This window comes from Leiobunum rupestre, chromosome 4, assembly GCF_980474605.1.
Source record: "Leiobunum rupestre chromosome 4, qqLeiRupe1.1.hap1, whole genome shotgun sequence".
Taxonomy (NCBI): Eukaryota; Metazoa; Arthropoda; class Arachnida; order Opiliones; family Sclerosomatidae; genus Leiobunum; species Leiobunum rupestre.
The window spans coordinates 21,966,309-21,987,723 of NC_143387.1; the positions used below are offsets into that span (position 1 = coordinate 21,966,309).

The window sequence follows — 21,415 nt, forward strand, 5'->3', positions numbered from 1 at the left end:
GAATTCGGCTTATGTCCGGTCTTTATATGAATATTTTAGAGACGTATCTTTTAGGAGTTGCAGGAGGGACCCTAGGTGTTGAAGTATGTTTGAGGTTAAGAATATTTTCATGATCTAAGTTTCTTTTTAAACCCGTGGATTTGGGACTAGTATTTTGCTTATTTGCCATCATACATTTTTTACAAAAATTATTTTATATAAGAAAAACGGCGCGAAAAGCCGGAAATTAGTGAAGCCTAGGCTAGCAACTACGCTACTCCTAAAAGTCGACTGCTCTCAATTTCTTACGGGTTTGCCAGATAAATATTTTTTCTCGCACGAAAAACCGGTCAAAACTTCACCGCCTCCGAACTCAAAAGGGGGAAAGCACACCCCACCGATTTTATAGAACGCTCTATTCAATCTTGGTCACATTAAGTGAAATTAATTGTGAATAAGTTTTAGTCTTCGCAATTATTTTTACAGTGTTAAATGGTAATTTTTTATTTTATCGAAATTACACTATTTTACCCCAAAATTCTAAAGCGTAAGATTTTGAGGCACCGAAAGATAACGATATCGTAAAAATTAGGTGAAAATAATATAAGGTAATATGTATTCACGTTAATTTAGTGGTATTACCGAAATCACACTATTTTACCAAAAACTTTCAGGTACTTTTTTTAGTTACATTATTAATCGTGGTTTTTGCGATTTGCCGAAAATCTACTTTTGACACAAATTTTTTAGGTACTGGAGGCCTATCATATCCTCAACATTTAATAAAATTAATTGAAGGTAAATATTACTATAGCTAAATCTTTAATTACAGTATCAATAGGTATTGGCGAAAATTCACTATTTTACGACAAATGCTCAAATCTAAAAATTTTACACCTCCTGAATGTTAACGGTACAGTGAAGAATAGTTTAAAGAAATGTCTACTTGACTAATTCTTTAATTGCAGTGTTTATTGTTGCTATTTCTGTTTGCCGAAAATCCACTATTTTACCCCAAATTTACAAACCTAAATATTTTACACCTCCTGAATGCTAACGGTACAGCGAAGAATAAGTAAATCGAGTTTAGAGTAAACTAATTCTTTAATTACAATGTTTATGGCTGTTTTTTCTGTTTGCCGAAAATTCACTATTTTACACCAACTAATTCAAATCTCAGGCTCTTACCCCAATCGAATTTTAACGCTACAGCGGAAAATAGGTAAAATGATTTAAGACTTGATCAATTCATTAATTACAGTGTTTATTGTGTTTGTTCGATTTCCCGAAAATCTACTATTTTACCCCAAGAGAGTTTCAGAGTTTACTAATTGTTAGTTTACGGCGTTTATTATTGATTTTCTTTTGTGCCAAATATTTACTGCTTAACGTCAATCTTAATGGTTAAGTTAATGTTGAAAATCGTATTTGTTATTAAATTACACCATTTTTTGTAGGGAAAATAGGGTGCCGTTTATCCAGGTCGTCTCGGCAACCTCTCTTCCCAAAAAGACTTACGAAATGACCGATCCCCAAAGATGTACTTAATACATCAGAGCCAGCGCCGGCCCTAGGGTAGAGCAAGTGGAGCGGTCGCTCTAGGCGCCACGACAGTCAGGTGGAAAGGGGTGCCGAAATTCCCTTTGAGAGGCGCGGGGCGGCGTGGCAACAATAGAAAAAAATATCTCGCTCTACCCTGACCAATGGCTTGGGCCGGCGCTGATCAGAGCGGGGTGGAGCATCCGTGGTAACTTGTTTAACTTTTATCTCTTACATTAATTATCTGAGAGGACAGGGTGGAGTATGAGGCTACCATGCCCACTTAAAAAAACGGAGCGTTTCTATCTCTCGAAACAACTGCCAACGTTTGAATTTCATTATTGTGTATATCAGAGTTGTTTTTGGAAAATTTTGAAATATTCGGCAATAATAAATTTAGGGTAAAATAGTCAGTTTGCCGAAAAGATATATTTTTAAGATAAAACAATGAGTTTGCCGAAGGATGTGTAGTAGGAATGGTACTATATGGATCTTTTTAGCGTTTCGGAAAAATTCGGCGAAAAATATTTTAAGGTAAGATAGTGAGACCCGTCCTAGCAGCTATGACCACACGAGCGACAGCGTTGCCAGATTAACAAAAACTAATTATTAAAGAGTTTAATCAAGCTAAATGTCCAGAAAACGTGTAAAGATAACTTGTGGAAGGTGCAGGCTGTACACACAATGTTACGCCTACAATCTTACAAGTTCCTCTTACACGTTTTCGGGCGGTGGCTAAACCTGTCTATAATATTCATTCTGTCCCCTTTGGTTCGCCATTGAAACCTAGATAGGTAGAGGCTAAAGTAGACATTAATTATTTTTCCTCGTCGTTATTCGTAAATTTGACTTTATAAATAATTATAATAATTTAATATAATATTTGCATCGTTGCTTATATTGTAATAAGTTTAATATATTATTATTTTGTCTGCGCCGTTACGCCACCTCGACTCGTTTCGGTCGCGAATAAGAAATGCATGCATAAAATAAAGCTCAAAGTAGTTGCGTACGGGAGCGAAAGTTTGCTTAAGCATTGGCTCCGAAAGAACCTTTCGCAGCATGTCTATGGGTAGAATCAGCTGCAATCTTAATTGGTGCTTTTTCTGTCAACAGCATAATAATGATGCGAATTGCGTTTAAAACCTCTCTTTAAGTACCACCACTGACGGGTTGGCCGATTTTTTAAGGCGATGGCCTGCTTATCCGTTGGGCATTGCCCGCGTGGGTTCGAATCCCATCCTCGTCGTTCAGTCTCGATAATAATTTTTAGCCTATTTAATTTCGCTTAAGCGATAGATGAGAGGCGAGGGAGACGGGGTGGCCGAGTGGTTAAGGCGATGGACTGCTAATCCATTGGGCATTGCCAGCGTGGGTTCGAATACCATCCTCGTCGTTCAGTCTCGATAATAATTTTTAGCCTATTCAATTTCGCTTAAGCGATAGATGAGAGGCGAGGGAGACGGGGTGGCCGAGTGGTTAAGGCGATGGACTGCTAATCCATTGGGCATTGCCAGCGTGGGTTCGAATCCCATCCTCGTCGTTCAGTCCGAAATAATTTTTAGCCTATTCAATTTCGCTTAAGCTCTAGATAAGTGGCGAGGGAGACGGGGTTGCCGAGTGGTTAAGGCGACGGACTGCTAATCCATTGATCATTGCCAGCGTGGGTTCGAATCCCATCCTCGTCGTTCAGTCTCGATAATAATTTTTAGCCTATTCAATTTCGCTTAAGCGATAGATAACTGTCGAGGGAGACGGGGTGGCCGAGTGGTTAAGGCGATGGACTGCTAATCCATTGGGCCTTGCCAGCGTGGGTTCGAATCCCATCCTCGTCGTTCAGTCTCGATAATAATTTTAAGCCTATTCAATTTCGCTTAAGCGATAGATAATTGTCGAGGGAGACGGGGTGGTTAAGGCGATGGACTGCTAATCCATTGGGCATTGCCAGCGTGGGTTCGAATCTCATCCTCGTCGTTCAGTCTCGATGATAATTTTTAGCCTATTCAATTTCGCTTAAGCGATAGATAGTTGTCGAGGGAGACTGGGTGGCCGAGTGGTTAAGGCGATGGACTGCTAATCCATTGGGCGTTACCCGCGTGGGTTTCGAATCCCATCTTCGTCGTTCAGTCTCGATAATAATTTTTAGCCTATTCAATTTCGCTTAAGCGATAGATGAGAGGCGAGAGAGAAGGGGTGGCCGAGTGGTTAAGGCGATGGACTGCTAATCCATTGGGCATTGCCCGCGTGGGTTCGAATCCCATCCTCGTCGTTCAGTCTCGATAATAATTTTTAGCCTATTCAATTTCGCTTAAGCGATAGATGAAAGGCGAGGGAGACGAGGTGGCCGAGTGGTTGAGGCGATGGACTGCTAATCCATTGGGCATTGCCCGCGTGGGTTCGAATTCCATCCTCGTCGTTCAGTCTCGATAATAATTTTTAGCCTATTCAATTTCGCTTAAGCGATAGATGAGACGCGAGGGAGACGGGGTGGCCGAGTGGTTAAGGCGATGGACTGCCAATCCATTGGGTATTGCCGGCGTGGGTTTTGAATCCCATCCTCGTCGTTCAGTCTCGATAATAATTTTTAGCCTATTCAATTTCGCTTAAGCGATAGATGAGAGGCGAGGGAGACGGGGTGGCCGAGTGGTTAAAGCGATGGACTGCTAATCCATTGGGCATTGCCCGCGTGGGTTTTGAATCCCATCCTCGTCGTTCAGTCTCGATAATAATTTTTAGCCTATTCAATTTCGCTTAAGCGATAGAGGAGAGGCGAGGGAGACGGGGTGGCCGAGTGGTTAAGGCGATGGACTGCTAATCCATTGGGCATTGCCCGCGTGGGTTCGAATACCCTTCCTCGTCGTTCAGTCTCGATAATAATTTTTAGCCTATTCAATTTCGCTTAAGCGATAGATGAAAGGCGAGGGAGACGAGGTGGCCGAGTGGTTAAGGCGATGGACTGCTAATCCATTGGGCATTGCCCGCGTGGGTTCGAATCCCATCCTCGTCGTTCAGTCTCGATGATAATTTTTAGCCTATTCAATTTCGCTTAAGCGATAGATGAAAGGCGAGGGAGACGAGGTGGCCGAGTGGTTAAGGCGATGGACTGCTAATCCATTGGGCATTGCCCGCGTGGATTCGAATCCCATCCTCGTCGTTCAGTCTCGATGATAATTTTTATCCTATTCAATTTCGCTTAAGCGATAGATAATTGTCGAGGGAGACGGGGTGGCCGAGTGTTTAAGGCGATGGACTGCTAATCCATTGGGCGTTACCCGCGTGGGTTCGAATTCCATCCTCGTCGTTCAGTGTCGATAATAATTTTTAGCCTATTCAATTTCGCTTGAGCGATAGATAATTGTCAAGGGAGACGGGGTGGCCGAGTGGTTAAGGCGATGGACTGCTAATCCATTGTGCGTTACCTCGCGTGGGTTTCGAATCCCACCTTCGTCGTTCAGTCTCGATAATAATTTTTAGCCTATTCAATTTCGTTTAAGCGATAGACGAGAGGCGATTGAGACGGGGTGGCCGAGTGGTTAAGGCGATGGACTGCTAATCCATTGGGCAATGCCCGCGTGGGTTCGAATACCATCCTCGTCGTTCAGTGTCGATAATAATTTTTAGCCTATTCAATTTCGCTTAAGCGATAGATGATAGGCGAGGGAGACGAGGTGGCCAAGTGGTTAAGGCGATGGACTGCTAATCCATTGGGCATTGCCCGCGTGGGTTCGAATCCCATCCTCGTCGTTCAGTGTCGATAATAATTTTTAGCCTATTCAATTTCGCTTAAGCGATAGATGAGAGGCGAGGTTAGACGGGGTGGCCGAGTGGTTAAGGCGATGGACTGCTAATCCATTGGGCATTGCCCGCGTGGGTTCGAATCCCATTCTCGTCGTTCAGTCTCAATAATAATTTTTAGCCTATTTAATTTCGCTTAAGCGATAGATGAGAGGTGAGGGAGATGGGGTGGCCGAGTGGTTAAGGCGATGGACTGCTTATCCAGTCGGCATTGCCAGCGTGGGTTCGAATCCCATCCTCGTCGTTCAGTCTCGATAATAATTTTTAGCCTATTCAATTTCGCTTAAGCGATAGATGAGAGGCGAGGGAGGCGGGATGGCCGAGTGGTTAAGGCGATGGACTGCTAAGAGAGTTCGCTGCTAGGTTTGGTAGTGAACGGTTCGTCTTTTTTCGCTCCGTTTTCGCTAAGCCTGTTTACCGCCTTTAAGGTGTTATTTTAGTTCAAGTTTGTTTTTTCTTCTCTGTTAAAACCTTTTTATCTAGTTTCGGTTTCTTGCGGGTGATTCCCCTCCTGGGTCTTCTGATCCAGGATGGATATTATTAAACGGTCGGTTTTTGTGGATTTTGAAGGAAAATTACCGAAGTTTGACGATGTTGCGGAGGCGGTGAAAATTGAATATGGTTTGGATGCGGTGAAATCTGTTGTTCCGTCCACGGGCGGCTACATATTGGTATTTTCGTCTGAAACTTTGATTAATGATGCGATTGAAACTGGGTTGGCGGTATACAGCATTACTTATGCCATTTCGAGCGTCACCAAAAAAACTGTTACGGCAAATTTTTTCGGCCTTCCGGATTATGTTACTGATGAGGCGTTGCTGGCGAAGTTGACGATGATGGGCTGCGAAGTCAGAGGTACGATTTCGTGGCGGGAAAAAGCCGGGTTCTATTGTGGTATCCGATCAGTCCGTTTGACGCTCCCGGAAGGTAAATTAGCGTTACCTTAAAGTCTTCGAGTTCCGGATGTCTTAAATAGAGAAAATTCTTACCGTGTCACTCATGAATCGCATGTTAAAGTCTTTAATATGTGTCTGTCATCCGATCATTTATATAAGGATTGCCCTCAATTTATTTGCCGTAAATGTAAAACACAAGGTCGTGCTGTGCGTAATTGCCCTACTTGGGAACGCCCTGCAGTGGAGATGAAGGGACAGGAGCGTGGACAACCCCCTGTCATTGTCGCGGGGGGATCGATTGATCAATTCGCTGAGGGTCGTAAGGATGCCGTCGATTATACGCGATCGGGGGTGGTTTTTGGTAACTTTGTGAGTTCTCGAATTGATTATTTTTTTGCTTTACATTCAGATGTATATAATATTTCAAAGTGTATGCATGTTTTTTGTAGTTTATCTGACCATAAGGGTGTTTCTCTGATTTTTGAACCTAGTGGTATTCTTAGGGGGCCCGGAACTTGGAGTTTTAATTCCACTTTTTTGGAAGACGCATTTTTTTGCACGGCCATCGAGCGAACAGTTAAAAATAGTTATTCTTGGCCATGTTATTTAACCGATATCTTCGAGTGGTATGATGCATTAAAAGTTAAAATTCGGGAGTACTGCATTTTTTACGGGCGTCACAAAGCGTTGAGGAAGCGGGCTGTATGGGCGGACCTACAAAATAGGCTTCGAGACCTACAAGATTCGCCATTAAAAACAGATACGATTTTAGACGAAATAGCTGCGATAACGAATACATTACGAGATATGGAAGAGAGCGATTTGCAGGGTGCAATAGTTCGTTCGAGGCTGGAGTGGAGAGATTTGGGGGAACGCCCCACTCAATATTTTTTGCGGCTGGAGAAATTTCGTCAGCGTCAACGTCAAATGACTTCTCTGACTCTCCCTTCGGGGGCGATTATTAAAGATCCTGCGTTAATAAGGGAGGAAGTGTTCCGTTTTTATTCGGAGTTGTATACACGAGGCGTTACGTCTCAAGCCGCTACTGACAATTTGAAGAATTTAATCTCAGGGAGGCTTACTGAAGGTGACCGCGATTCCTGCGAAGCCGTCGTGACCTGGAGCGACATTTACACGGAGTTAACTAATTTGGCCGGAGGGAAGGCCCCCGGTAGAGATGGCTTTACCAATGAGTTTCTGCGTTTCTTTATCCCTCTAATTAAAGATGACTTTATGCGCTTGGTTGCCGAATGCGAAGCCCGTGGCCTTTTGCCGAATAGCATGCGAGAAGGGATGGTGGTTTTGTTGCCTAAATCGGGGGATTTGACTCTTCTGAAAAATTGGAGGCCAATTACCCTATTGAATGGCGATAGGAAACTCCTTGCTAAGGTTTTTACTCGCCGTGTTTCGCCGCTTTTACCTATAATTACGTCACCGTGTCAAGCTGGTGGCATTCGTGGGCGTACCATTTCCGATACTCCCCGTTTTCTGTCTGATGTCATGGAGTTTTTAAAAATGGAAAATAGGCCAGGGATTTTTCTTCAACTCGATTTGCTAAAAGCGTTCGATCGGGTGGAATGGCCGTATCTATTTGCAATCTTAGAAGCCTTTGGTTTCGGGAAACGCTTCCGCGCTTGGATTCAGATGTTTTTAGTTGGCGCCAAGACAGCTATTAAGCTTCATGGATATGTTATTGATTCTTTTGTCATTAGCCGCTCGGTTCGTCAAGGGTGTCCGCTCAGTCCTTTGCTGTACGTTCTATCGTCTGAACCTTTTTGCGCCTTACTCGAAACGGACAAACGTATATGTCGGATAATGCTCACGGACTTAACACCGTCCCCTGTGGTGTTTCAACATATTGATGATACTTCCATTCTCGTCACTGGGCCTAGGGATGTTACTTACCTTTTGGAGGATATCGAACTTTATTGCCAGTCTTCGGGAGCTGCCATCAATCTTGCAAAAAGTTCTGGTTGTTGGCTCGGTTCCTTGCGATTTCACGCGGACCAGACTGTGGCTGGACTTGTTATTAGCGCCCGTTCAATAAAGGTATTGGGGGTGACCTTGGGCTATGACCATGACGTCGTTTCCACGATCAACTGGGAGGGCCGGTATGAAAAATTTAAAAATGTCCTACACGTTTGGAAGGGTCGTAGTCTGATCATTTTTGGGAAAGTCATTATCATTAACGTGTTAGAAGCGTCGATATTGTGGCATATACTGGAGGTTTTTGATTTACCGGACAGCTGGTTCTCTGATTTTAAGCGGCTCATGTTGGATTTTATTTGGAAGGATAGCCCACATTCGATATCGTACGAAACCTTAACTCGCCATAAGAGTCAAGGTGGGTTTGGATTAATCAATCTTCGGATCAAACAGAAGGTACTTCGTCTGAAGGAATGTTTGCAGCTCGCTACCGGGTCCAAGCCGTCGCATGTCGCATGCGTTGCGTCTCGGTTCTTTGACGAATATGGCGGCGGACTTCGCCAGGGTCTCTCAATGCTACGGATTAGAATTGAACGTCGTCTGCTTTGCGCTATGCCGAAACGCCATGGATCAATGTTATTGGCTTGGAAAGAGTTCTTGGCTCTCACGCGATGGACCTTGGTTCCTTTGACCAACCCTATTATGGAGCCCCTATTTTATAACTCAAATCTTTTAATCACGAATATTTCTTTGACTGAGCGGCGTCTTCTTGCTTCTTGTGGCGTGGTCTACCTGAAAGATATTTGCTACGAGGTCATCCTGGGGTTTCTTCCGGATGAAGCGTTTTTGGAATTGACCGCCGATTCCGGAATCGGTTACCGTCGGTTGTTGCAAATTTTTCAAAGGATCAAAGATTCTCTCCCTCCCGCGGTACATCGAGTGATAAATAGTAAAGAGGTCTACGAGCTTGAGACAAGGTCAACGTTCGCGCTAGTCGCGGACACAGGGATCTCTGGAATCGAATGGTGAAGAACGTTGGCGGGCTTACTTCGGGGGCCCTTTACAGAAGTTCCGGGTTCCATCACTTGTCAATGCTACGTTGGGTCCCCGTTTGTCAAGTATGAATCTCCGAGTGTATCATATTATTATTATTATTATTATTATTCTTTATTGTGTACATTAGAATTATTACATGGTCATAAACAGACATACTTCATATATACGTACACTTGCCCTTCTACAAAAGCAAAGCTTGTATGTAGGGGGCACAATTAATTTATAGTTAAGGTGATCAACTAAATCACCGTACAGGTAAAAAATAAAAGACAATTTAATTTTTATAACAGAATGTTAGGTTTTTATATTAAGTTAGAACATGTTACTGATGGTATCATAATTATCAGCGGTCCATTTTTTAATTTTGGTTTTATATGTTTTAAAGTCTACCTCATTTCGAAAATCGAGACTCAGTTGGTTAAATATTAATAGGCCATAGTACATCGCGTGCTTTTGACTTTTAGATTTATTAAATTTAGGTATTTTAAATGTAAAAGCATCTAAGGATCTTGTGTCATGCACATGTTTATAAATTAATTTTGGTATCGACTTATATTTATAGATATTTGTTAACACATTTACTCTACTTGAAACTCAGAGTATAATTGTACAGTTGGGTACCGTATCGGTTTAAAAGTGCATGTTTTAATTATTCTATTTTGTAATCGATTTAGTGGATTTAAAACTGTATTTGTGGCGTTTCCCCATCTTAAAATACCATAGGACAATAGCGACTGAACCAGTGCATAATATACCGTTTTCAACATCGTATTACTCAGGATACGTCTTAGAAACAACAATTTAAACAGACAACATCTCAATGACCCTATTAAATAATTTATATGGATATTCCAGTTCAGTTTGTCGTCAACGTAAATTCCAAGATATTTCCAAGAATTAACTTTTTCTATTTCTTTACAGTTACAACTACCTATTATATTTTTACAACAATCAAATTTACTATGTAAAAACACACCAGAATTAGAATTATCGCTTTCGGAGAAGGCTATATATTTGGTTTTATCTACATTTAGGCTTAGAAGATTTTTTATTAACCATTGATTAACATTATAAATACCAATATTTGCCTTGAGTACTACATTATCCCAGTTTTTTCCAATAAAAACTTGTACGGTATCATCCGCAAAGGAAAACAGAGCATCTGCCATCTCACTTTTACAAAAATCATTAATATATATTAAAAATAATATGGGACCAAGTATCGTCCCTTGGGGAACGCCACAAAGCAAAGGCTCTTTAGAACTAGTATGTTTTCCAATTTTAACACTCGAAAAACTGTTATTCATGTAAGAAACAAACCAGTTCAAAACAATTCCACGGATTCCTATAAATTGCATTTTTTTAAATAACTAGGACGTTGCAAAAACCGAAAACGGAATTTTCAACAAATACTTGAGCGGAGCGAGATGCAAATCCGGTGGTTAATTAGGCTTAGATTAATTAAACTCAAGTAGAGAAAGGAAAGCGAGATAAATAATTTAGTTTTTAAAGATTACTCTTTATTTCAATTCGTTTGCATTCATGAGTGGAGAAACAGTTTTAAGATGCGGGGAACGACTTGCCGGTGTGGAATCTGAGGTCGACGTCGACGTGGCCCATTGTTTAAATGTTCTTTTACGTAAAATTTCAAAATAAATTTTTAAACGTGTTGTTTTTTTTAAATAAAAATATAAATTTCAAAACTCATTTAAACGTTTTGTGTTTTTCGGTCATTGTCAGCTGTTGAGTCTTTTTAGTTTTACACGAGCCTAGTATAGGCTAGAGTAAAACTCCCGTAGCCGCTACGGTCCCCGCCACCGACGCCGCCGTTCGCTAACACGCCGTTTTCGAACGCCACGGTAGGATTCTCACCGTCCGCAATAACGTCGTTCTCTTACGCCACGGTAGAATCCTCCTACGCTCGCGCTTTAAACCAGAGAGGGAAAGGCCGTAGAAAGCTAGCCATATGCTGCTATAGTTATACCAGCTTTTCATCCCTAAAATTCACGCGGTTTAGACAACCAACAACCTTGCAAGTCAGGCAATCGGGATTCGGCGTGCTTCTGGCGTTTCCGTCTCTGGCGTTTTGGCGTTTTCGTTCGCACACTGTTTCCGCAACAGCGCTTGCCTCGCGCTTCCATTCGGGTGGGGGAGGGTAAGATATGGCGACTCTCCCACCGAGCGCTCCTATCTATTGTTGGCGACTCTTCGGAGCCCAGCCATTCTGTGGAATTTGGGAACTATGCTATCACCTTCCCTGAGCCCCTAGGTGTGAAGGGAGGGGAGGGGGCGGCATGGGTTTTCGTAAGTGCATCTCTAAACGTGGTGAAATCGCTTCTGTTGGTTTTTTAACCCTTTAGCCCAACCACTCTGGGTAATTTTTGAAATTGTCACCCCTATATTTCCCACAAACATATTTCGAGCGGTTCCCATATTACCCACAAAAATATTTCGAGCGGTTTTTCTCGACCGTTTATTTTATTTGTTCATGTTTCCGTTACCGGTTATACTACTATTCGTGTGTTCGTAAAGCTTTGCTCGAGTGAAACTATTATTTGGGACTGCCGGGCCCACTTGTTTCCCCTCTCGTGGCTCCGTCAGACAGCAATTTTCTGGCGCCGGCTCTTCTGGAGTCGTTTTTCCCCCCAACACGACCGATTAACCACTCTTTCCCTTTCGACTCGTTTTCCGAAATCCCACTTTTTTCCCCCCCCAATTCATCGCAGTGAGAGAATACCAATTTTTTTTAAAGCGCGGAACAATCACCCGTTTTTCCCTCTCGAGTCGTTTTCCGAAACGCCCCTTTTCGTTTCATCCAATAGCTTCTCTAGGACCGGACAGCCACTTTTTCTGCCAGTTTCCACAGTGAGAGCTACGCTCGCTCGCTTCGCTCACTCGCTCCGCTCAATAATTCGTGACTTATCGTGTCAAATGCTTTTGCAAGATCTAAGTAAACTGATATTACTTTTTCACTTTGGTCAAGCTTTTCAATTACGTATTTAGTAAAGTTATAAATGGCATCATTCGTACTTTTTCCAGCTTGAAATCCATACTGATTCTTGGAGATAATATTATTATCAAAAACAAATTTGCATAAACGAATCTTCATACACTTTTCAAATATTTTTGAGAAATTACTGAGTAGTGAAATAGGCCTATAATTTTTTAATAAAGTTTTATCGCCGGCTTTATATATTGGAATTATTACTGCTGTTTTTAGTACACTAGGAAATTCACTACATTCAAAGCTTAAATTTATTACGTGTGCTAAAGGAACACATATACAGGGTCTTTTTTTTTGCTCGGAAAAGTGTTTTTTTTTCAAAAACTATTTATAGTACCGATTTCAAATTTGGAAGGTCAATTCTCTATACCGGGGGACATCAGTTTGAGAAATTTGAGCGTTTTCGGTAATGTTTTTCACCAATTTTGAAAAATTATTTTTCGACCACTAGGTGCGAGATAAAAAATTTCTATTATAAAGTTGTAGGCCGTCATCGAAAACCCTTAAAAATTGTTCACTCGACGAAAAACAATTTATTTATCAGTGAAAATTCGAGCTTGAAAAATTTACAAGTTGGTGAAGCCAAATTACGATTGTTTGAAACGATAATTGAAACCGAATTACCTAATCCAGTTGAAACTTTGGTTAAAAAAACGACCGGATTTAAAAAACACGAGGCTATAGGTCAATCCTAAACATGCATTGGGTATTTAAAGGAAAACTTGGGAGATTATTATCAGTGTTTGATAATATTTCGAACAATGCCTCGTTATTCAGTAGCTGAGCGTACCGAGATAGTTGCCATTTACTATGGAGAAGCAGCGCAAAACCTTAAAAGAGTGACTGAAATCTTCGCAGAAAGACATCCAAATGGAGCACCATCTGTAAATACAGTAAGACGAGCAATTCACGATTTCAATCAATTTGGTAACTTGCAACCTAGGTTTCGCGGATTGGGTCAACCGGATTTAGACTTCGAGAACAATGTACTCGCGTACTTTGTGGCATATCCTCGTCGCAGTTGCGCTAACGCCGCTGCTGATTTGGGTTGTTCTGCAAATCGTGTGTGGAAAATTCTTCGTAAGAATCGCTATCACCCATACAGAGCTACGCTCCACCAAGGACTAATTGACGGAGACCATCAAAGACGTCATGAATTTAGCAACTGGTTACTAAATGCTGTCCAAGAAGATAGACAATTTTTGCGCCATGTTTTGTTCTCCGACGAAGCGTCATTTTCTAGAGATGGGCCCTTTAATCATCAAAACAGCCATCTTTGGTCTGACATCAACCCACATTGGGGTTTTGAATATCATCACCAGGTTCAATTTGAACGGGTCAATGTTTGGGTTGGACTTGTTGGAAACCGTTTGATTGGTCCCTTTCTCCTGCCGACGAACCTCAACGGCCAAAGGTATTTACATTTTCTACAGAACGAACTGAGTGACGCAATCGACGACCTTCCATTGGCTGAAAGACGTCAGTTGTGGTTTCAGCAAGATGGCGCCCCTCCGCATTTTTCCCGGCAAGTAACTGAGCACCTCAACAACGAGTTTCCTGAAAGGTGGATAGGGAGAAATGGTCCAGTGCATTGGCCAGCAAGGTCACCTGACCTAACACCGCTGGATTATTTTCTCTGGGGATTCGTTAAAGCAAAGGTATACGCCGCGCCCATTGAAACTAGGGAGGAACTCATTAGACGAATAATCAGTGCTTGCCGAGACGTCACACCAGAAATGGTAGAGAAAGCGTTTGAGAACTTAATTGTCCGCGCACAAACCTGTGTTGCAGCCAATGGTGATATTATTGAAAATGTTTTGTAAAAATTTATGTGAATAAAATATCTGCATTTAAAAACCAAACGTGTACATTTTTTCAAGTGTGAAAACTCTACTACGTTTGTATTAGACTTGTTCCCTTTTCAATTATCGTTTCAAACAATCGTAATTTGGCTTCACCAACTTGTAAATTTTTCAAGCTCGAATTTTCAATGATAAATAAGTTGTTTTTCGTCGAGTGAACAATTTTTAAGGGTTTTCGATGACGGCCTACAACTTTATAATAGAAATTTTTTATCTCGCACCTAGTGGTCGAAAAATAATTTTTCAAAATTGGTGAAAAACATTACCGAAAACGCTCAAATTTCTCAAACTGATGTTCCCCGGTATAGAGAATTGACCTTCCAAATTTGAAATCGGTACTATAAATAGTTTTTGAAAAAAAAACACTTTTCCGAGCAAAAAAAAAGACCCTGTATATAACTTTATTATTTGTAAACATTTTGTCGAAAACTTATCAGATACGGCAGAATCTTTTAACTCAGAAATATGATTAAAAATTTCCAATTCTGTAACTGGGTTTAAAAACATAGATTTTATATTTGGATCTGAATTTCTTAATGTTACATTACTAATATTCCGAGTATTTGACTGCTTAATGTTTTCAGCCATTTTTAAACCCACTGTTGAGAAATACTCATTAAATGTAGTGGCAACGGTATCTGGTTCAACAGCGGAGTCTATGACACCGCCATCAGTTTTAAGTTTTATATTATCATTTACATTACTTCCCTGTTTTTTATTAATAATTTCATTAATTACTTCCCAGACTTTTCTCGAATTATTATTAGCTCGTTCAATTTTTAATCGATAGTAAATATTTTTAGCTTGCCGTATAATAGTTGTTAATTTATTTCTATAATTCCGATATTCATTTTTTAGATCTAAGTTAAAAGGTTCGCTATTTAAACGCTTACGCAACCGATCCCGTTTTTTTATACAATTTATTAGGTTTTTCGAAATCCATGGTTTGATTGGTTTGTTTTTTCCAGAAACATTTACATTTTCTTTTTTAGATTTTGACAAATGGATATAAAAATTTAAAGTATTAACAAATTCTATCATAGCCTTATCAACATTTGTACATTTTAAGACCGTATACCATTTTTCAAAATTTAATAACATTTGTAATTTAGCATAATTTACCTCGCTAATTTTACTCAGGTTATTGGTTAATTTCACAGGTTGTTCACTATTTACATTTAGATTTAGTAAAACTATATAATGGTCCGAAATATACGTTTCAAGAATGCCTGAAAACATATTTTCAGTCGAGTGTTGTTTACCTAGTTTCACAAAAATATGGTCAATACAGGAATATGTTTTATTAGTTACTCTTGTAGATTTATTAACATACGATGTAAAACCATAATTTGATAAAATATCAAGGTACTCGGAATTTTTTGGTGTATTAATTTTGTGAGATATATCAATATTTACGTCACCGACAATGACGTAATTTTTACACATATCATTATACGACATTAGTTCAATTTCTAAATCAGAAACAAAAGAACTTACTTCCGAGTTAGGTGACCGATAGATGGCTAATATATTACAAATTGACAAATTAACCGCGTTCATTAATTTTACCTTCAAACAATTACTTTCACCCAATTTAACCTCCGAATGCTGAACATCATATTCTTTTTGAACATAAACTACAAGGCCGTCCGAACGATTATTATAATTTAGGGTGGAAAATGTGTTATATTTATCAATGTGGAATAATTTCAAGTCTATTTCAGTTAACCAACATTCGGAGAGAACAATTACGTCAAATGCTATTTTTAAGTCATCAAGTAAGACAAGGAGCTCATCAAAATGTTTATTAATACTACTTATATTAAGATGCATTATTTTAAATCCGTTAATATTAAATAAATCGTAACACTCTTTTAAGGTCTTGCAAAAATATTCCTTATTATTTTGAGTATTGGAAAAAAATACACTGTTAGTCATAAAAAAGAAGAAAATAAATTAAACTACAATATTTAGTCCTCAATAAAAAATTCATTATTCCCTTCCGCTAATCTTTTCAATATCCAACAAGTTTTTTATCTTCAACGCTTTTGAACCCTCTTCTTTCCGAATAAAAACTTGGCCTGATGCCACCCAGACATATTTGTAACCCTTCTTACTCGCGAAACCCTTGGCTTCGTACAGAATTTTTTTCCTATAACCAGTTAACTGCTCATTTAAATAAACCTTATTCTTTGGTAGCGAATTTGCAATATTAGTCGCGTAGTAGCCATCCATTTTTTGTTTTTTATATGCCATAAGACAGTCGTTACGAGTGTCTTCGTTTTTAAATTCGAATATTATATTTCGTGGTTTATCTTTTAGACTTCCTTCCGCGTGTTTTTTATAAGCTCTGTATCCCTTTTTCATCAGTTCTTTTTTAAATGGAACTCCCAAAGATTTAGAAATTGCGGACGCCATTTCCGTAAAATCTTCATTAGTCGTTTCGGGTAGGCCTACAACCTCAACGTTATTTCTAAGCTTGTCTTGTTCCGTTTCTTGTATTTTAGTGTCCATATAAGATACCTTATGCTCTAAATCTGCAACCTTGGCCTTCAAATTATAATTTTCCTTTAACAAAGTGTCTGTGGCCTTGTTTAATTTATCCATATCGATAAGGAAATCATCAATTTTACCGCAACAAAAGTCAACAGATTTTTCAAAATCTTTTATCCGTACTTCAATTTGGTCGAGGTTGTTAAGTTTAGTAGTTATTTCGTTAAGTTTAGCCATAATTAGCGATTGCTCACCAGTAGAATCCATTTTCTGTCTCGTAGTTTCTTCCAATGTATTTTTAGCACCGCCACCCTCAGTCGCTTGTTGCTTACAACTAGAACACACCCATGAATTTTTCTTACTTCCGAGTTTGCTGAGGTTAGTCTCCGTTTTAATATTCGTACATTGTACGTGAAATGCGCCTCCACAGTCACCTTTACAGTCTATGGTTTCTTTTAACGTACCGAGAGGTTTATTACAGGCTTTGCAACTCATTTTTCATTAATAACAATAGCAGAACGTAAACTTGATATGGGGTTCATGGTCAAGCAGCGGTTATTTCGCGCCGGCATAACAGATGATGATCAGTGCCCGCTATGTGGCCTTGAAAAGGAGACAGTTTCGCATTTATTTTTGGAATGTCAAGATACGCACGAATGGCTCGATTGGTTATTTTCTTCAGTGTTGTCGCTGCACACGCTGGTTGGTGCAAAAGACATGTGGAAGCGTTTTATCGTCTTTGGACTCATGCCTAAAAATGCGGCCTCTAAAGAGCATTGGGAGGTCGCTTCCATATTAACTGCTATCGCCAAAGAAGCCATTTGGAGTAACCGTTGTTTGTATAATTTGGGGAAGATAACCAATGAGCGTACGCTTTTTTCCCGTTTTCGTGCTCTCATAAAAACCAAGGCTCGGTACCGCGTGCAATGGCTACTCCTTCATAAGCCGGGTTGTACGGCCGCCATAGATATTTTTCGTAACATATGAGGGGTCAATAATCTTGGAGATATTCTTATGGTCATTAAGATTTAAAGTACTTTATTCAAATGTGTATTTTGTTGTACTTGCAGTAGTTATTATTTTCTATAACTGAGGATTTTTTATCAATGATATTTTGCGTATTTATTTTTCATGTTGTTTCTAACTTCAATTGTGTAATGCTTTTAATAACACTGCTTCACATATATATAACATTGCTGGATGTACGTAGGTTTAAATTGTTAAATTTGTTTTAAATATTAACACTATGCAATAATGCATGTAACAAAATAAAAATTTTAATAAAAAGAAAAAAAAAGCGATGGACTGCTAATCCATTGGGCATTGCCCGCGTGGGTTCGAATCCCATCCTCGTCGTTCAGTCTCGATAATAATTTTTAGCCTACTCAATTTCGCTTAAGCGATAGATAATTTTAGAGGCAGACTGGGTGGCCGAGTGGTTAAGGCGATGGACTGCTAATCCATTCGGCATTGCTAGCTTTGGTTCAAGTCCCATCCTCGTCGTTCAGTCTCGATAATAATTTTTAGCCTATTCAATTTCGCTTAAGCGATAGATGAGAGGCGAGGGAGACGGGGTGGCCGAGTGGTTAAGGAGATGGACTGCTAATCCATTGGGCATTGCCCGCGTGGGTTCGAATCCCATCCTCGTCGTTCAGTCTCGATAACAATTTTTAGCCTATTCACTTTCGCTTAAGCGATAGGTAAGTGGCGGGGGAGACGGGGTGGCCGAGTGGTTAAGGCGATGGACTGCTAATCCATTGGGCATTGCCCGCGTGGGTTCGAATCCCATCCTCGTCGTTCAGTCTCGATAATAATTTTAAGCCTATTCAATTTCGCTTAAGCGATAGATAAGTGGCGGGGGAGACGGGGTGGCCGAGTGGTTAAGGCGATGGACTGCTAACCCATTGGGCATTGCCCGCGTGGGTTCGAATCCCATCCTCGTCGTTCAGTCTCAATAATAATTTTAAGTCTATTCAATTTCGCTTAAGCGATAGATAAATGGCGGGGGAGACGGGGTGGCCGAGTGGTTAACGCGATGGACTGCTAACCCATTGGGCATTGCCCGCGTGGGTTCGAATCCCATCCTCGTCGTTCAGTCTCGATAATAATTTTTAGCTTATTCAATTTCGCTTAAGCGATAGATATTTGTCGAGGGAGACGGGGTGGCCGAGTGATTAAGGCGATGGACTGCTAATTCATTGGGCATTGCCCGCGTGGGTTCGAATCCCATCCTCGTCGTTCATACTCGATAATAATTTTTAGCCTATTCAATTTCGCTTAAGCGATAGATGAGAGGCGAGGGAGACGGGGTGGCCGAGTGGTTAAGGCGATGGACTGCTAATCCATTGGGCATTGCCCGCGTGGGTCCGAATCCCGTCCTCGTCGTTCAGTCTCGATAATAATTTTTAGCCTATTCAATTTCGCTTAAGCGATAGATAAGTGGTGGGGGAGACGGGGTGGCCGAGTGGTTAAGGCGATGGACTGCTAGTCCATTGGGCATTGCCCGCGTGGGTTCGAATTCCATCCTCGTCGTTCAGTCTCGATAAAAATTTTTAGCCTATTCAATTTCGCTTAAGCGATAGATAAGTGGCGGGGGAGACGGGGTGGCCGAGTGGTTAAGGCGATGGACTGCTAATCCATTGGGCATTGCCCGCGTGGGTTCGAATCCCATCCTCGTCGTTCAGGCTCGATAATAATTTTTAGCCTATTCAATTTCGCTTAAGCGATAGATAAGTGGCGGGGGAGACGGGGTGGCCGAGTGGTTAAGGCGATGGACTGCTAATCCATTGGGCATTGCCCGCGTGGGTTCGAATCCCATCCTCGTCGTTCAGTCTCGATAATAATTTTTAGCTTATTCAATTTCGCTTAAGCGATAGATATTTGTCGAGGGAGACGGGGTGGCCGAGTGGTTAAGGCGATGGACTGCTAATTCATTGGGCATTGCCCGCGTGGGTTCGAATCCCATCCTCGTCGTTCATACTCGATAATAATTTTTAGCCTATTCAATTTCGCTTAAGCGATAGATGAGAGGCGAGGGAGACGGGGTGGCCGAGTGGTTAAGGCGATGGACTGCTAATCCATTGGGCATTGCCCGCTTTGGTTCGAATCCAATCCTCGTCGTTCAGTCTCGATAATAATTTTTAGCCTATTCAATTTCGCTAAAGCGATAGATAAGTGGCGGGGGAGACGGGGTGGCCGAGTGGTTAAGGCGTAGGACTGCTAATCCATTGGGCATTGCCCGCGTGGGTTCGAATCCCATCCTCGTCGTTCAGTCTCGATAATAATTTTTAGCCTATTCAATTTCGCTTAAGCGGTAGATATTTGTCGAGGGAGACGGGGTGGTTAAGGCGATGGACTGCTAATCCATTAGGCATTGCCCGCTTTGGTTCGAATCCCATCCTCGTCGTTCAGTCTCGATAATAATTTTTAGCCTATTGAATGTTCGCTTAAGCGATAGATAAGTGGCGGTGCAGACGGGGTGGCGGTGCAGACGGGGTGGCCGAGTGGTTAAGGCGATGGACTGCTAATCCATTGGGCATTGCCCGCGTGGGTTCGAATCCCATCCTCGTCGTTCAGTCTCGATAATAATTTTTAGCCTATTCAATTTCGCTTAAGCGATAGATATTTGTCGAGGGAGACGGGGTGGTTAAGGCGATGGACTGCTAATCCATTAGGCATTGCCCGCTTTGGTTCGAATCCCATCCTCGTCGTTCAGTCTCGATAATAATTTTTAGCCTATTCAATTTCGCTTAAGCGATAGATAAGTGGCGGGGGAGACGGGGTGGCCGAGTGGTTAAGGCGATGGACTGCTAATCCATTGGGCATTGCCCGCGTGGGTTCGAATCCCATCCTCGTCGTTCAGTCTCGATAATAATTTTTAGCTTATTCAATTTCGCTTAAGCGATAGATATTTGTCGAGGGAGACGGGGTGGCCGAGTGGTTAAGGCGATGGACTGCTAATTCATTGGGCATTGCCCGCGTGGGTTCGAATCCCATCCTCGTCGTTCATACTCGATAATAATTTTTAGCCTATTCAATTTCGCTTAAGCGATAGATATTTGTGGAGGGAGACGGGGTGATTAAGGCGATGGACTGCTAATCCATTCGGCATTGCCCGCTTTGGTTCGAATCCCATCCTCGTCGTTCAGGCTCGATAATAATTTTTAGCCTATTCAATTTCGCTTAAGCGATGGATATTTGTCGAGGGAGACGGGTGGTTAAGGCGATGGACTGCTAATCCATTGGGCATTGCCCGCTTTGGTTCGAATCCCATCCTCGTCGTTCAGTCTCGATAATAATTTTTAGCCTATTCAATTTCGCTTAAGCGATAGATATTTGTCGAGGGAGACGGGGTGGTTAGGACGATGGACTGCTAATCCATTCGGCATTGCCCGCTTTGGTTCGAATCCCATCCTCGTCGTTCAGTCTCGATAATAATTTTTAGCCTATTCAATTTCGTTTAAGCGATAGATATTTGTGGAGGGAGACGGGGTGGTTAAGGCGATGGACTGCTAATCCATTGGGCATTGCCCGCTTTGGTTCGAATCCCATCCTCGTCGTTCAGTCTCGATAATAATTTTTAGCCTATTCAATTTCGCTTAAGCGATAGATAATTGTCGAGGGAGACGGGGTGGCCGAGTGGTTAAGGCGATTGACTGCTAATCCATTGGGCAATGCCCGCGTGGGTTCGAATCCCATCCTCGTCGTTCAGTGTCGATAATAATTTTTAGCCTATTCAATTTCGCTTAAGCGATAGATGAGAGGCGAGGGAGACGAGGTGGCCAAGTGGTTAAGGCGATGGACTGCTAATCCATTGGGCATTGCCCGCGTGGGTTCGAATCCCATCCTCGTCGTTCAGTCTCGAT

At 41.4% G+C, this 21,415-nt stretch overlaps 34 non-coding genes across 34 annotated transcripts; all 34 read left to right on the plus strand.

Moving 5' to 3' along the window:
• The first annotated feature begins 2,832 nt into the window (after positions 1 to 2,832).
• On the plus strand, positions 2,833 to 2,914 carry TRNAS-GCU (transfer RNA serine (anticodon GCU)). The gene has a single exon. It is a non-coding gene; the product is annotated as a tRNA-Ser (tRNA).
• Positions 2,915 to 2,979: 65 nt separating this feature from the next.
• On the plus strand, positions 2,980 to 3,061 carry TRNAS-GCU (transfer RNA serine (anticodon GCU)). The gene has a single exon. It is a non-coding gene; the product is annotated as a tRNA-Ser (tRNA).
• Positions 3,062 to 3,271: 210 nt separating this feature from the next.
• On the plus strand, positions 3,272 to 3,353 carry TRNAS-GCU (transfer RNA serine (anticodon GCU)). The gene has a single exon. It is a non-coding gene; the product is annotated as a tRNA-Ser (tRNA).
• Positions 3,354 to 3,557: 204 nt separating this feature from the next.
• TRNAS-GCU (transfer RNA serine (anticodon GCU)) lies at positions 3,558 to 3,640 on the plus strand. Its single transcript has one exon. It is a non-coding gene; the product is annotated as a tRNA-Ser (tRNA).
• Positions 3,641 to 3,705: 65 nt separating this feature from the next.
• On the plus strand, positions 3,706 to 3,787 carry TRNAS-GCU (transfer RNA serine (anticodon GCU)). Its single transcript has one exon. It is a non-coding gene; the product is annotated as a tRNA-Ser (tRNA).
• Positions 3,788 to 3,852: 65 nt separating this feature from the next.
• Positions 3,853 to 3,934, plus strand: TRNAS-GCU (transfer RNA serine (anticodon GCU)). The gene has a single exon. It is a non-coding gene; the product is annotated as a tRNA-Ser (tRNA).
• A 65-nt stretch (positions 3,935 to 3,999) lies between these two features.
• TRNAG-GCC (transfer RNA glycine (anticodon GCC)) lies at positions 4,000 to 4,082 on the plus strand. The gene has a single exon. It is a non-coding gene; the product is annotated as a tRNA-Gly (tRNA).
• Positions 4,083 to 4,147: 65 nt separating this feature from the next.
• Positions 4,148 to 4,230, plus strand: TRNAS-GCU (transfer RNA serine (anticodon GCU)). The gene has a single exon. It is a non-coding gene; the product is annotated as a tRNA-Ser (tRNA).
• A 65-nt stretch (positions 4,231 to 4,295) lies between these two features.
• TRNAS-GCU (transfer RNA serine (anticodon GCU)) lies at positions 4,296 to 4,378 on the plus strand. The gene has a single exon. It is a non-coding gene; the product is annotated as a tRNA-Ser (tRNA).
• Positions 4,379 to 4,443: 65 nt separating this feature from the next.
• Positions 4,444 to 4,525, plus strand: TRNAS-GCU (transfer RNA serine (anticodon GCU)). The gene has a single exon. It is a non-coding gene; the product is annotated as a tRNA-Ser (tRNA).
• Positions 4,526 to 4,590: 65 nt separating this feature from the next.
• Positions 4,591 to 4,672, plus strand: TRNAS-GCU (transfer RNA serine (anticodon GCU)). Its single transcript has one exon. It is a non-coding gene; the product is annotated as a tRNA-Ser (tRNA).
• A 65-nt stretch (positions 4,673 to 4,737) lies between these two features.
• Positions 4,738 to 4,819, plus strand: TRNAS-GCU (transfer RNA serine (anticodon GCU)). Its single transcript has one exon. It is a non-coding gene; the product is annotated as a tRNA-Ser (tRNA).
• A 65-nt stretch (positions 4,820 to 4,884) lies between these two features.
• On the plus strand, positions 4,885 to 4,968 carry TRNAS-GCU (transfer RNA serine (anticodon GCU)). The gene has a single exon. It is a non-coding gene; the product is annotated as a tRNA-Ser (tRNA).
• A 65-nt stretch (positions 4,969 to 5,033) lies between these two features.
• On the plus strand, positions 5,034 to 5,115 carry TRNAS-GCU (transfer RNA serine (anticodon GCU)). Its single transcript has one exon. It is a non-coding gene; the product is annotated as a tRNA-Ser (tRNA).
• A 65-nt stretch (positions 5,116 to 5,180) lies between these two features.
• Positions 5,181 to 5,262, plus strand: TRNAS-GCU (transfer RNA serine (anticodon GCU)). Its single transcript has one exon. It is a non-coding gene; the product is annotated as a tRNA-Ser (tRNA).
• A 66-nt stretch (positions 5,263 to 5,328) lies between these two features.
• Positions 5,329 to 5,410, plus strand: TRNAS-GCU (transfer RNA serine (anticodon GCU)). Its single transcript has one exon. It is a non-coding gene; the product is annotated as a tRNA-Ser (tRNA).
• A 65-nt stretch (positions 5,411 to 5,475) lies between these two features.
• On the plus strand, positions 5,476 to 5,557 carry TRNAS-GCU (transfer RNA serine (anticodon GCU)). Its single transcript has one exon. It is a non-coding gene; the product is annotated as a tRNA-Ser (tRNA).
• A 12,561-nt stretch (positions 5,558 to 18,118) lies between these two features.
• Positions 18,119 to 18,200, plus strand: TRNAS-GCU (transfer RNA serine (anticodon GCU)). The gene has a single exon. It is a non-coding gene; the product is annotated as a tRNA-Ser (tRNA).
• Positions 18,201 to 18,265: 65 nt separating this feature from the next.
• On the plus strand, positions 18,266 to 18,347 carry TRNAS-GCU (transfer RNA serine (anticodon GCU)). Its single transcript has one exon. It is a non-coding gene; the product is annotated as a tRNA-Ser (tRNA).
• A 65-nt stretch (positions 18,348 to 18,412) lies between these two features.
• Positions 18,413 to 18,494, plus strand: TRNAS-GCU (transfer RNA serine (anticodon GCU)). The gene has a single exon. It is a non-coding gene; the product is annotated as a tRNA-Ser (tRNA).
• A 65-nt stretch (positions 18,495 to 18,559) lies between these two features.
• On the plus strand, positions 18,560 to 18,641 carry TRNAS-GCU (transfer RNA serine (anticodon GCU)). The gene has a single exon. It is a non-coding gene; the product is annotated as a tRNA-Ser (tRNA).
• Positions 18,642 to 18,706: 65 nt separating this feature from the next.
• Positions 18,707 to 18,788, plus strand: TRNAS-GCU (transfer RNA serine (anticodon GCU)). Its single transcript has one exon. It is a non-coding gene; the product is annotated as a tRNA-Ser (tRNA).
• Positions 18,789 to 18,853: 65 nt separating this feature from the next.
• TRNAS-GCU (transfer RNA serine (anticodon GCU)) lies at positions 18,854 to 18,935 on the plus strand. Its single transcript has one exon. It is a non-coding gene; the product is annotated as a tRNA-Ser (tRNA).
• A 65-nt stretch (positions 18,936 to 19,000) lies between these two features.
• On the plus strand, positions 19,001 to 19,082 carry TRNAS-GCU (transfer RNA serine (anticodon GCU)). Its single transcript has one exon. It is a non-coding gene; the product is annotated as a tRNA-Ser (tRNA).
• Positions 19,083 to 19,147: 65 nt separating this feature from the next.
• Positions 19,148 to 19,229, plus strand: TRNAS-GCU (transfer RNA serine (anticodon GCU)). The gene has a single exon. It is a non-coding gene; the product is annotated as a tRNA-Ser (tRNA).
• Positions 19,230 to 19,294: 65 nt separating this feature from the next.
• On the plus strand, positions 19,295 to 19,376 carry TRNAS-GCU (transfer RNA serine (anticodon GCU)). Its single transcript has one exon. It is a non-coding gene; the product is annotated as a tRNA-Ser (tRNA).
• Positions 19,377 to 19,441: 65 nt separating this feature from the next.
• TRNAS-GCU (transfer RNA serine (anticodon GCU)) lies at positions 19,442 to 19,523 on the plus strand. The gene has a single exon. It is a non-coding gene; the product is annotated as a tRNA-Ser (tRNA).
• Positions 19,524 to 19,588: 65 nt separating this feature from the next.
• Positions 19,589 to 19,670, plus strand: TRNAS-GCU (transfer RNA serine (anticodon GCU)). The gene has a single exon. It is a non-coding gene; the product is annotated as a tRNA-Ser (tRNA).
• Positions 19,671 to 19,735: 65 nt separating this feature from the next.
• On the plus strand, positions 19,736 to 19,817 carry TRNAS-GCU (transfer RNA serine (anticodon GCU)). Its single transcript has one exon. It is a non-coding gene; the product is annotated as a tRNA-Ser (tRNA).
• Positions 19,818 to 20,039: 222 nt separating this feature from the next.
• Positions 20,040 to 20,121, plus strand: TRNAS-GCU (transfer RNA serine (anticodon GCU)). Its single transcript has one exon. It is a non-coding gene; the product is annotated as a tRNA-Ser (tRNA).
• Positions 20,122 to 20,325: 204 nt separating this feature from the next.
• Positions 20,326 to 20,407, plus strand: TRNAS-GCU (transfer RNA serine (anticodon GCU)). Its single transcript has one exon. It is a non-coding gene; the product is annotated as a tRNA-Ser (tRNA).
• A 65-nt stretch (positions 20,408 to 20,472) lies between these two features.
• On the plus strand, positions 20,473 to 20,554 carry TRNAS-GCU (transfer RNA serine (anticodon GCU)). Its single transcript has one exon. It is a non-coding gene; the product is annotated as a tRNA-Ser (tRNA).
• Positions 20,555 to 21,174: 620 nt separating this feature from the next.
• On the plus strand, positions 21,175 to 21,256 carry TRNAS-GCU (transfer RNA serine (anticodon GCU)). Its single transcript has one exon. It is a non-coding gene; the product is annotated as a tRNA-Ser (tRNA).
• Positions 21,257 to 21,321: 65 nt separating this feature from the next.
• TRNAS-GCU (transfer RNA serine (anticodon GCU)) lies at positions 21,322 to 21,403 on the plus strand. Its single transcript has one exon. It is a non-coding gene; the product is annotated as a tRNA-Ser (tRNA).
• Positions 21,404 to 21,415: the final 12 nt, after the last annotated feature.